The 9794-nt window shown below is 44.0% G+C and overlaps 1 non-coding gene across 1 annotated transcript; it reads left to right on the forward strand.

Annotated features, from left to right (window-relative positions):
• Positions 1-5494: 5494 nt before the first annotated feature.
• On the forward strand, positions 5495-5576 carry trnas-uga (transfer RNA serine (anticodon UGA)). Its single transcript has one exon. It is a non-coding gene; the product is annotated as a tRNA-Ser (tRNA).
• The last annotated feature ends 4218 nt before the right edge of the window (positions 5577-9794 follow it).

Below are 9794 nucleotides of genomic sequence, written 5' to 3' on the forward strand. Positions count from 1 at the left end.
GACGGAGTAAGTGTGAGTGTTCAGGCTGATATTGATGCAGTATGTTGAGGGCGTCAGGCTAATACTGGCCAGTAAGTGTAAAGTGACAGGGTGATAGTGATGCAGGAAATGTTAGGAGTCAGACTGACAGACACGGTGAAATTGTGAGGGGTCAGGCTGATAGTGATGCAGCAAGTGTCCGAGTGTCAGGCTGATAGTGACGCAGTAAGTGTGTTGGGAGCAGAGTGGTAGGAACGCAATAAGTGTGAGCGGCTCTGGATGATAGTGACAGGTCAGTATGAGGGGGAGGATGGTAGTGATCCAGTGAGTGTGAGGTGTCAGGATGACAGTGAAGCAGACTGTGTGAATGTATCATTGTGATAGTGGAGAACGTGATGACTGCAGATGCTTGAGATCAGAGTTGAAAATCTGTTGCTGGAAAAGCGCAGCAGTTCAGGCAGCATCCAAGGAACAGGAAAATTGACGTTTCTGGCATAAGCCCTTCTTCTTTTATTGGCCATTCCTGAAGAAGGGCTTATGCCCGAAACGTCGATTCTCCTGTTCCTTGGATGCTGCCTGACCTGCTGCGCTTTTCCAGCAACACATTTTCAGCTCATTGTGATGGTGACATGGCAAGTGTGATGGGGTCAGGGTGACAGTGACGCAGATGCTTTCAGGGGGTCAGGTTGTAGTGATGCAGTAATTGTGCGGGGTCAGGGTGATAGTGACGCAGTGAGTGTGAGATGTCAGTGTGATAGTGACGCAGAACATTTGAGGGGCCAGGCTTATAGTGACGCAGTATGGGCAAGGGGTCTGGGTGACAGTGATGTAGATGCACTCACAGGGCCAGGTTGTAGTAAAGCTGTGAGTGTGAGTGTCTCAGGCTGATAGTGATGAAGTAAATGTGAGGAGCTAAGGCGGATAGGGATGTAGTAAGTGTGCAGGGGTAGTGCTAGAAGTGACGCAGTAAATGTGAGTGTTGAAGCTGATAGTGACGCATTAGGTTTGAGGGGATCATGCTGATCTTGACGCAGTAAGTGTGATGTTGTCAGCATGATAGTTACGCTGTAAGTGTATGGGAGCACAATGATCTTGACGCAGTAAGAGTGGGGAGTCAGGATGATAGTGACGCAGTAAGCATGAGTGGGTAAGTCTGATAGTGACGCAGTATATGTGAGGGAGTCAGCCGGGTAGTGGCGCAGTATGTGTGAGATGGTCAGGCTGATATTGATGCAGTTAGTGTGTTGGGGTCAAAGTGATAGTGACGCAATAGGTGTAAGCGGTACAGGATGAAAGTGACATAGTGGGTGAGAGATACCAGTGTGATAGTGATGCTGTAAGTGTAAGGGGTCAGAATGACAGTGACACTATGTGTAAGGCCCTCAGTGTGATAGTGCCGCAGCAAGTGTGGGGTGTCAGGGTGTAAATGACGTCGTAAGTGAGAGAGGAGCATTGCGATAGTTAAGCAGTAAGTGTGAGGGTGTCAGGCTGATAGTGACACAGTCAATGTGACGGGGCAGTGTTTTAGTGACAAGATAAGTGTGAGGCGTCAGTCTGATACTGACACAATAAATGTGATGGAGTCAGGCTGATAATGACACAATAAGTGTAAGAATTCAGGGTGATAGTAACATGGGAAGTGTGAGGGCGTGACTGAAATTGACGCAATAAGTGTGTGGCAGTTAGGCTGATGGTGACGCAGTAAAAATAAGGCCGGCAAGGTGAAAATGGCAAAGACTGTGTGAGTGGGTCAGGGTGATAGTGATGCAGTAAATGTGAGGAGGGCAGGGTGAGAGTGACGCAGTAAATGAGAGAGGATCAGAGTGAGAGTGACGCAGTACGTCTGAGGGGTCAGACTGATATTGATGCAGAAGTATGAAGGGGTCAGGATGATAGGGACACAGTCAGTGTGAAGGGGAGAGTTTTAGTTACACAGTAAGTGCGAGGCGTCAGACTGAAACTGATACAAAAAGTGTGAGTGGGTCAGGGTGATAGTGACGCAGTCAGTGTGATGGGGCAGAGTTTTAATAACATGGTAAGCGTGAGGCGTCAGTCTGATACTGACACAAAACGTGTGATGGAATCATGCTGATAGTGACGCAGTAGGTTTTAGGAGTGAGGGTGATATTAACATAGGAAGTGACGCAATATGTGTCTGGCTGTCAGGCTGATGGTGACGCAGTAAAAATGAGGATGTCAAGGTGATACTGGTGCAGTAAGTCTGAGGATGGCAGATGGACAGTGATGCAGTAAGTGTGAGGGGTTCATGCTGATATTGAGGCATGCAACTGTGAGGGGCCAGGTTGATAGTGACGTTGTGTGCCGGCGGGTCCGGCTGATAACGACGCAGAAAATGTGAGTGTCTCAGTATGACAGTGACGCATTACGTGTGAGAGGGTCAGGGTGATAATGACAGAGAAAGTGTGAGGGGGTCAGGTTGATAGTGATGTTGTAATTGTGAGCTTGGTCAGCGTGATAGTGAGGGGCTCAGGCTTATAGCGACACAGCAATTGTGAGGGGGTCAGGGTAGTCGTGACGCAAAACGTGTGAGCGGGTCAGGTTAATAGTGATCCAGTACGTGTGAGATGTCAGGCCGATAGTGACGCAGTAAAGGTGAGAGTGTTGGTGTGCTAGTGACGCAGTAAGTGTGAGCCGCTCAGGATGATAGTGACGCGATAAGTGTGAGGTTTCAGGTAGACACCCATGCGGTAAGTGTGACGTGTTCAGGGTGACAGTGACACAGACACTTTGAGGGTGTCAGATTGAGAGTGACACAGGAAATGTGAGGGGACAGGTTGATAGTGACACAGTAAGTGTAAGGGATCAGGCTGATAATGATATACTAATTGTGATGGAGTCAGGATAATAGTGGTGCAGTGAGTATGCGTTGTCAAGGTGATAGTGACACACACGGTGTGAGTGGGATAGAGTTATAGTGATGCAGCAAGTTCGAGGAGGTCAGAGTGAGAGTGTGCAGGGTCTGGCTGAAGGTGACACAAGAAGAGTGAAAGGTTCAGGGTGATCTGGACGCACTAAGTTTGGGGGTCAAGGTGATAGTGAAGCTGTAAGTATGAGTGGGTCAGTCTGATAGTGACACAGTACATTTGAAGGGATCAGGCTGGTAGTGATGCAGTAAGCGTGAGGGGGTCAGGCTGATATTGATGCACGAAGTGAGAGAGTGTCAAGGTGTGAGCAGGTTAGAGAGAGAGTGACGTCGTTAGTGAGTGGGGTTTGGCTGATAGGGATGCAGTAGGTGCGCATGTGTCAGGGAGTGAGTGATGCAGGAAGTATGAGGGTGCGATAGGGATAGTGACGCATTAGGTATGAGGGGATCAGAGTGGTTGTGACGCAGTAATTCTGAGGGGATCAGAGAGATAACAACGCAGTAAGCATGAGGGGGTCAGTTTGTTAGTGACGCTGTCAATGTGAGTGCCTCAGCCTAATGGTGGTTAAATAAATTTGAGAGAGTAATGCTGATTGTAAAGTGATAAGTGTGAGTGAGTCAGGCTGGTAGTGACGCTGTAAGTGTGAGTGTTAAAGCTCATAGTTGAAGCAGTAGGTGTGAGGTGGTTAGTGTGATTGTGGCGCAGTAAATGTGAGGGTCAAGGAGATAGTGACATAGGAAGTCTGAGGAGGCAGTGTTGTAGTGACAGGGTAAGTGTGAGGCGTCAGTCTGATACTTACATAATAATTGTGATGGAGTCAGGCTGATAGTGACACAGTAAGTGTAAGGAGTCAGGGTGATTGTAACATAGGAAGTGTAAGGGCATGACTGATAGTGACAAAGTAAGTGTTTGGCAGTCAGGCTGATAGTGACGCAGTCAAAATGAGGGTCTCGAAGTGAAAGTGGCACAGTAAATGTGAAGACGCCGGATGGATAGTGATGCAGTAAGTTTGAGGGTTCACGCTGATATTAAGGCGGTAAGTGTGAGGTGTCAGGCCTATAGTGATGCAGTAAGTGTCGGCGGGTAAGTGATGCATTCAAAGACCAAATATCCAAGGCTCACTGTAGTGCTGAACAGCGAGACTTCTCAAGGCGAAGACAAAAATCAATAGTTATCATCCTGGTCATAAATCACAATGCTTCATTTTAAAATTGTCCTCTCCTGCTTCTAGATTCACCAATGAGGGAACAAAATTTAATTGCACCACCCTGTTTATCTCTTCAAATATTTTGCAACTCTCAATGAGATTACCTGTCTTGTTTTGAAACCGTTAAAAAAAGGCCGGATTTGCCCAATTTCAAATCAAAGGACTAACGTTCATCCATCATATCAAGGCTAATCACCATTCGTGCTATTTCCTCATATGGCTTTAGTATCTTTCCAAAGTTGTGGATTATAATTCCTCATACTGTAGTCCAAGTGTGGTCGAACTGACCCACCATCCATTGGAAATAATGCTTCGTTCTCGTGCCCTGAAAGCCTTCTGCAGCTTTCATAACATACTTTTACAACTGCTTCTAGACTTCAATGACTTATTAAAAACTTCTCCAAGATGCATTTCTAAACATCTGTACATCAGACTTTCTACTTCAAATCTTCGACAAATAATCTCCACACATTTCCCTCCTGACAAGTATGATAAAGTTAAATCGTTGCTATTTATTACATCATGAGGGATATGGATAGGTTGACTCGTCACGGTGTTTTCCGGCAGGTGAGGAAGTCAAAATTTAGAAAACATCGGTTTAAAATTAGTGGGTAAGGATTTAAAAGGGACGTCAGGGGCAACTTTTTCAGACGAGTCCAGAATGAGATGCCAGAGAAATTGGTGGAGTCTGGTACAACTGTAACATTGAATGGCATCTGGATGGATATATGAGTAACAAGGTTTAGAGGGATGTGAGCCAAATGTTGGCAAATGGGACCTATTAACTTAGGATATCTGTCCACCATGGTCAAGTTGGAAAGTAGGACCACTTTCCGTGTTGTATTGTTCAACGACTTGATGACTCTAGAACAAACGCAAAAACTTTGCAAATAATTCCGTGAAGACGATTTCAAGTTCCAAATCTTCGGTTAATCTTCTTCTCTTGTGCTAACAAGTTCGTTCCCTGATGTCAGAACTTACAGATTAGTTGCTGGATCCAATCCTGTAAATGGGTTCTGCATTCTTTCTAATTCCGATTTTTTTTTACGAATGTAGCTAGTGTTTATGGACTCAGCATCAATTTTTTCTAATACTATGTTTCGATGAATATGAAAACCCAACAGCATATCGAATTTGGCACCAGGTGATGAGCAATTGAGTCAAAATCGATCGGACGCAGTGAGACAATGATCCTCTCTTCGTGGTGTACATCCATGACTCTATAATTCGACGAAGAATCATTCCCACAACTTCAGCTGTGTCAGAATCTAGTTTGCGGTGAAAGCCTGTCAATCTGCTAAGGTAACGTTCGTCTGGGTTAGGATCCTGCAAAGGATTTGGCGAAATCTTTGGGTCTTGACAATTTGTTCTTCCAACAAATGAATTCAGTTGTTTTACTGTGAAAATTAACATTCGAGCTGCAGCTGTGATGGCCGAGAGGTTAAGGCGTTGGATTTGAAATCTAATGGGGTTCCCCTGCGCAGGTTCGAATCCTGTTCACAGCGTAGAATTTTTTAAAAGTCATTAATTCCTTTGCAGGATATGGAGCTTGAGCTTGAGCTTTGCATTCAATCGAAAGTAAATTTTCAACTGTGAAGAATCTGAAGTAATTTCAAGACTGACCCAGTCATCTAATTGAATAAATTATAGGTCGAGACACAAAAAGCCACCAACTTCCAACACGAATCAGTTTCAACATATTTGTCGAACTATCGTGAAATTTGGATGTTCGGGGGGTGGAATTCAGCAAAACAAGAAGCAATGCAATACATTTACCTGCAGGTGATGAATTTTTTTTTAGGATCAGTTGAAGGTCAAGCTGAGAAAGTTCAACCTAATTTACAGCTGACTCTCAAGGCCAATAATCTATTATATCAGCAGTCAATGAATTCGAAAAAAAAACAACTCCATGTGTGGAAAGGAACTCGACTGATCCAGGTTCCTGGCTTGCGATGTGAAAAGGCAAGGCGATATCATCGGAGTAGAATTTTCTGGAAATACTGGAAATGGAATGTTAACGGTCTTCTGCTGTCCACATTCGTAAGAAACTGTGCATTAAGAACTGAAATTGAAAATTAACGATGAAAATCAGACTTAGCCCTCTGCTTGTGGTGTAGCATTGTTCAGAACAATAGGTTGTTGTTGAGGCTAAAATTGACCAAAATAATCGATGGGGATCTTATCCACGGCCTTAGTTGGAGCGGTTGGTGTGGAGACCTCAGCTTGAAGAACCAAAAGCCAATTATTCATCCTGGCTGTCTGAATTGCTTAGTTAAACATACTCCCAGTTTAATGAAAAAACCTTTGCTATTAGAGTTTGATGTTTTCATGTCAGCATGTTCCGATATGAGAAGACCCTTATGAGTAGATGTGACTTAAATTTTGACTCTAACGTCAGAGATGTTGACACATTTCTGCACCAAAATAAGCACTACCATTGGTATCAAATCAAACTGAACAAAGGACTAGTCACTTAGACATTTCCTGTCTGCAGACTCTGCCAATGGATCGTTCAGGCCCGATGTAGGAATAGGGCGTAGTGACATCTGTTCGCAAGTGGATCACTTCATTCTTGCTCACGATCCATAAACCGTAATTCATTTTGAACTTCTTCGCCATCAGCATGATATGTGGTACATAATGCACAGGTTTGCTTCTCGAAAGAAAGAGCGAAATCTTATTCAATGCAGACGCAAATTCAAGTTGTCCCTGGTCGATCAGAAGACAGATGTCGCGAAACAAAGTGATTACAGAAAACAATCAATGTTTTCTGGGAGTCAACAAGATGTACTGGAAGAACGGAAACATATATTAGGAACTAAAGTCACATACCACTTCCACAGACTAAATGTTCTTGAACCGTTATCTTAATTTGACCTTCATGTCCACCATTGCTGCAAAAATTATCTTAACAACTGAGAACGTTGTGTTCTTTGATATTCTTTCCTTCACGTTTCTCTTGATTTTGAAACTAAAACCGAGCAATTGTAATGCACCCTATTTTACTTGCAAAGATCAGAAGAAGATCAATTTATAAGAGAACAGAAATAAACCTACGTCTGTCTTTCGAGAGAAAACACAGTTACCATTTCGACTCCAAAAAGTCTTCTTCAGAAGTCTGCGCAATGAACTCGAAACAGTAGACCGAAAATTAAAAAAAGAAGCCAAAATGCCGCGTATACACCACCCGCAAGTGCCTCAAGTCCTACTCGAATATGCCGGATTACTACCATCAACATCAGTGGAGAACGGAACAAAGCTCATTCTGCAGTTGTCAACCTATTATGACGTAGTTTGTAAAGTCAGAAATATGATGAGGTAAAAAGCGGGATGAAAGCGGGATATAGGAAGTCTGAAAAAAGCAAGTGCGTGCTTTGCTTTGAAGAAGGTTGGCAGTGATGATAATGGAAATTAACTACAGTAAGGGGGGCTTAATTAATACTCAGCATCGTTGCAACACACAGGGACGCAATTCTTTTTGCTAGGTTTCTGTTCTGCCATTTTATAATCACGACTGCTTTCGGGTTTGGTTTCCATTCCAGGCTTAGGTAACAGCCTGATGGAAGTTTGCACATTCGCCCAATTTCTTTGTGGTTGCTCTGGTTTGCTGCCACATTCTCAACATTTGCAGGTTATTTGGAATCGCCATTGAACGCACACGGTTACAGAGACACTGATGTCTCTGTAATAGGAGTGTCTGGATGGGACGTACTTCAATGGATTTTTGTGAACATAAATAGACTGAGTGGGGTTAGTCTGCTGTTTCCTGGGTGAGCTACATGGACAGAGAGGGGTCAGGGTCTTCTTCCCTGAGGGAGATATGTTGACAGCGTTGGGTTAGTTGCTCCTACCTTTGTCAGTCACGCAGATCCAGTAGGGTCAGTCTGCCCTTCCCTGGGCGAATTTCTTTCGCAGAGTGGTGACAGTCTGCTCTTCCCTGCCTGAGTGAAATAGAAAGAGCGGGGTCAGTATTCTCTTCCCTCGATAATTTATGTTGACAGTCTGGCTTCCGACTGCTCTTCCCTGGCGAGTTACATTGGTAGAGTGGGTTTAGTGTTAATTCATTGGGTGAGTGCCATATACAGAATGGGATCAGTCTGCTCTTCCCTGAGGGAATTATATTTATAGAGTGGGGTCAGACTGCTCTTCAGAGAATGATTGATATTGACCGTGTGGTATCAGTCTGTTAAGTTACACTGAGAGTGTGGGGTCAGTCTGCCCTTCCCTGGGTGAGTAACACTGACTGAGTGGCGTCAGTTTGCTCTTCCCTCGGTGAGTTACATTGACAGAGTGGCGTCAGGAGTGGCGTAATTGTGGAGTTGACAAAAGTAACTCGTCCCCTACATCTTTGGGATAATTAGGGATGGGCAGTAAATCTTATCTCATTGAAAGACAACTGTGTCCCAGAAATGCATTTCTAATAATTGCATGTACTAATTCGACACTGCAAGCGGTCGGGAATAATTTGAGGAGAGGTGCAGGGTAGAATAATTAAAGTCAAATGCACTGATGCCGAGGAGACATGACACAAGATGTGAGTGTTATGCTGATGATGCAAGGCTCAGTGTCAGTGCTATTTATTTCTCACTGTTCGCAATTACTCACACATCACTACTGTCAATTCACAACAATGAGCCTGTTCATCTTGGTTTGAAAATCCCTGCGTGTGTATTAACGTGGTTAAAGGGACGCGAGAGGAGATGAGCATATCCTCTTTATTCTGTCAGTTCAAACGGATGAAAATATCTGTTGGATGCCAATGCAAGAGGATACTGTCTTTTTCTGTGGCTTTTCAGTGGGGCATGCTCAACATTGAAATATCTGTTTTTGCACAAGCAGAGTTTGATTGCCATTCATACTGAGCAACGCTAATACAGAAAACGCATTTTCGAATTCCAGTGATCAAGTGGTTCAGACATTGCACAGATGGACGACAAATCTGGCTTTTAACGTGGCGCCGTGGCTTAGCTGGTGAAAGCCCCTCCCATCACACTGGTGCCTGTTCATTGTATTGAAAGCTCGTTATTTCTCACAAGTATTGTGTTGCTAATCGAGAAACTCAGTGTCCTGTTTGAATTGCTTTATATTCTGATTTCGAGTTCCATCTTCATTTTCCAGGTTTAAATCCAGTAGTGTATGTTGCTCTTTTTAACTTCTATTTTAACCTGGAGATTCTTCCCGCAGTTCCACAAGCACTTCTGCTTCTCATCCTCTTATTCTCATTCCTTCATTCCCAGATTTGTGGAAATTAAGTGGTGAGGTAGGAGACACTGCAGCATTCCCAGGGAATGTTGGGGTAATGGCACTGACAGCACGACATGATTACCCTCATTCTCTGCTGTCACCATTCATTGGTTGTACACCAACAGTAAATGCATCCTTGTTTTTCTTCAGCTATCATGTAATTACTTTCTTTTTCTTCGAAAGGGTCTTTAAATTTTGAGGAAGAAATGACTCCTTGCCTCAGGTCGAAGTGACAGACGCATTATCCAGAGAATGTGAGACTACTTCGACCGAATCCAAACAAGGGGGCAGAAAGCCTCTCAGCAGTTCGAATCTCAAACTGTCTCTGAATGTCAGGCTTTTCAAGAGCAGAAATGGGAATTGAGGGATATGGACAGCCAGAGAGTCGGAGAATGTGAAAAAGGCCCAGGAGGATACAGAGACAAATATAGAAAAAACAGAAGACACATATTGAGGCAGACACTGAAAGAAACAATTCT

This window comes from Chiloscyllium plagiosum, unplaced genomic scaffold, assembly GCF_037043375.1.
Source record: "Chiloscyllium plagiosum isolate Xiang-an unplaced genomic scaffold, Cpla_swu_hap1 HiC_scaffold_18, whole genome shotgun sequence".
NCBI lineage: Eukaryota > Metazoa > Chordata > Chondrichthyes > Orectolobiformes > Hemiscylliidae > Chiloscyllium > Chiloscyllium plagiosum.